Source organism: Benincasa hispida, chromosome 11 (genome assembly GCF_027475165.1).
Source record: "Benincasa hispida cultivar pf3 chromosome 11, pf3_genome.v1.1, whole genome shotgun sequence".
Classification (NCBI taxonomy): Eukaryota; Viridiplantae; Streptophyta; class Magnoliopsida; order Cucurbitales; family Cucurbitaceae; genus Benincasa; species Benincasa hispida.
In genome coordinates, this window is record NC_143488.1 from 71,815,568 (window position 1) to 71,819,307 (window position 3,740).

Genomic DNA, 3,740 nt, shown 5'->3' on the forward strand with positions numbered 1-3,740 from the left:
TTACCTACACATAGAGATGTCCGATGATTTTTTCGCTCCCTATTTCATTCTTGTTCTTCGTTAAATTCTCTATGGAATCAGTGTGAAGATTCCCATGAATAATTCCTAGTGATTGAGTTCTCTGTAGAATTTTTTTTCTAGTTTGATTTTTAATTAACATAAATCACTATTATGAAAAATATTTAATTAATAATTATCTATCAAATTATTCATATACATAATTTAAATTTATTAGAATTCAAACATATAATTTTTTTACACTAATTCAAACATATTCATTACTTTGATCATTAAACAATAAATCTTGAAAGTTAGATATAATATTTATATAATAAAATAGATAAATAATATTAAATTATTATAATAAATATAAGAAAAAAAAGCCTAACAGAGCAGGGACAGGGAACAGGACAGAGGTAGGGACGGGGAATGTTCCTGTTCTCGTCCTCATTTAGCTTTCGGGGAATTTTTCTCCACCCAATTTCCCACCTCTCCCATTTTTCACCTAAACGGGGAATCTCTACCTCATTTAGGGCGGATCCCCATGGGGCACGGTCTTCGTTGAAAAAAAATAGACATCTCTCTCCGCTATTGTCGTTCCTCTTTCCCTTCTCTTTATTCTTTCTTTTTTCTTCATTTTCCCTCCCCCACCCTGCTCTTTGCATCTCCGTTGGCGTCGCCTTCCACTGCATTAGGTATTATATGTTTTTTTACTAAATTATTAGGGATTTGAATTCTTTGATTACTAGTTTTAGGGATTTGGAGTGACTTCACTACATATTTAATTTTAGTTACTAAAATGATTTTAAAGATTTGATGGTTTTAGTTACTACTTTTAAAATTTTCAAGTTCTTGACTACTAATTTTAGATACTTCAAGTTCTTGGTTTCTAATTTTAGGGATTTCAAAATTTTAAGTTACTATTTTTAGGGATTTGAAGTTTTTTGGTGGTTAAGTCTACGGATATAATTGTTATTTTAGTATTGAAATTAATTTGAGGTCAGTATAAACTTGATTTGTAGAGTGTAGTTTCTAAGTTTAGGTTTTTGTTAAATGGTGAATAAGCCAGAATTAGTTTTAGTTAAGTTTAATATTTTTATTTAAATACTATTGAAATTAAAAATTAAATTTGTTCTTTGTAGGTATTTCAATTTTCAACTCACATAATCTGAGAGCAAGTGAACAAGCAAACTTTTTTTTTTTTATTTGTAGAGATGTTACGTAATTTTATTTTTGCCTTAATTAATGTCATGAATAAAGTTTGGATTTATTTTTAATTTACTTTCACTTTATATTGATTGATTTTTACATGAATAATATTATAATTATATTAAACATATTAGTTGGTTTTGCACACAACTTTCTAATATTAATAATATAAAAGAAATAAAAACAAAAAGAGCGTTGGCTTGGCATCGGGAGAGGGTGGATTTTTCGACGTTTTTTTTTTTTTTTTTTTTTTTTTTTTTAAGAATTGAGCATTAGGAGATTCAGCCTCTCCCAATGCCATCCCAAAAATTTCATTTTGGTGTCGAGAGAATTCGATCTCCTGATGCTAGTCTATTTTGGAGTAGGTATAACCTTTTTCGATGAGACGTTTCAATCGAGGTTGAAATAGCACTGGAAAAAATTTTCCCAACACTTTTCAGGCCTACTTTTTCTTATAGTTTTTGTGGTTGGAAATGGTCAAATTTCTTGTAGTGAATTTTCATCTATATAGTAAATGTAAGAGCATTTTTTAATTTTTTTTATAGGTTAGGTAAGAATATTGATGCAATTGTTGAAAGTTTAGTGATATTTTTTAGAGATATTATCAAAGGCATTTTTTTTTTAGAGTATCAATGAAACTTTGAAAGTTTAAAATACTTTTGAACTGTGAGATAACGATTTCCATTAAAATTTATGGGTTGAGTAAGAGAATATGTATGAACATTATTTTAAAATTTAAAGATACTAATACCACTTTTGAAAACTTTGAAATATTTTTTTAAATAATTTAGCCTAAAATGAATGATTCCATTGCTTTAGACGATTCCTAAAGAACCACGACAATTTGTCTTTTGTGTATCCCAACGTTTCTCATGCATTTGTCCCTCTTCTCTTTTACCTTCTCTCTCTTCCCATTTCTTTATATTGAAAAAAAAAATCTTATAAATATTTATATTTTATAGCAAAAAGTTTCAAAAATATTTCGTACTTTTTAAATTTTTTACTATAAAATGTAAAGATTTTTAAATATTTTTTATATTTAAAAAGGTTAAAAAAATCCTTCTCTAAATACTATAAACTTAAAAGAAAGATAATGACAAATTGTTATGAGAAAGATGATATGAAGAAAAAAAATATTGATGAGAAAAAAAAACACAATAAATTATTGAAACGAGTTGTTGCTGAAAAAGAGTAACAATGTACTGATCTTTCACATGTGGACAAGAGAGGATAATCTTTCATGATCTTCATTGTTTCTTTCCAAGAAAACAATAATATAATATACAGTCCATTGAAAAATTGAAATGTGGTCCTATTAAGTAGTTTAATAATTCAAAATGAAGATTTCTTAAGCGTCGTTTGACAATCATTTCGTTTTTTTGTTTTCGATTTTTTAAAAATAAGTTTTCTTTCTCCCTATTTTTTACAATGATTTGCATCTTTCTTAAATATAATGGTTGAATTCTTAGACATATTTAAAAAATAAAAACCACTTTTTTTTAATTTTCAAATTTTGGCTTGATTTTTAAACCATTAATAAAAAATAGGTAATAAAAGAAAAAAATTGGAGGTAAAAATAATGTCTATATACTTAATTTTTAAAAAGAAAAAATTAAAAATCAAATCGTTACCATACAAATGTTAATTAAATTATTATTAACATGTTGTAAGATAAAAAAAAATAGTATAATTGAGTAACTATTAACGTGTCATCATTATAGATAGAAGATTTAAATCTTCAAACATTTTCATTCGTTGTATTGGAAAACAGTTAACGTGCGAAATAATATATATATATATATATAATACTTATCATCTACCCACCATTCATTTGATTCAAAATCATTTTTGTTTCTACGTGGCAGAATATGGTTGGTAAATTCTTTGTTTTTTTTTTTTTTCTCCTCTCTCATTTTTGCAATGTTTCTCACGTGTGGATAAGGTTTCACACTTTTATTTAAAGAGAAAAAAGGAAAAAAAAAAAACAAAAAAAACTTGCTCCTCATATAATATTTTAATTAACATTCATCTTTCACAATAAATAGGGGAGCTATCTAGAGGGAGGAATAGAAGCAAATAACTAAAGAGAAGAGCAAGAGAAGAAGAGAGCAAAAATGAGGGAAAGAAGCTAGCTTTGGTGGTGGTGTTGATGATGATGATATTTACGAGTTATTTAGCTCAATTCATCCCGAACGATGAATGTCGATTTGAGGAAAATGAAGACGATAACGATCTACTTCGCCTCTTCTCTGACGGTAGCAACGACACCCCGAGAAAAATGATGAAAGCGGCACCGCCGCGCCCCTCATGTTTTGGAAATTTCTGTGGTGGTGGACTACTCCCCTGTGCTGCACCTTGTGAATGCAACATTCCAATGGGTGCAACAAGGGGATATTGTGTTGACTTTTAATTCCTTCCATGTTACATTATTATGTAAGCTTAACTATTTGCTTTCATGTCATGAATCACTACAAATAATATAAATAAAGTGGAAGGGGTCAGTAAGAACTGATCTTTTGCTGGTTATCAAA

General features: G+C 28.0%; 1 long non-coding RNA gene across 1 annotated transcript; it reads left to right on the forward strand.

Annotated features, from left to right (window-relative positions):
* Window positions 1-531: 531 nt before the first annotated feature.
* Window positions 532-3,740, forward strand: LOC120091836 (uncharacterized). The gene is made up of 2 exons (XR_005485847.2): window positions 532-695; window positions 3,255-3,740. It is a non-coding gene; the product is annotated as an uncharacterized LOC120091836 (long non-coding RNA).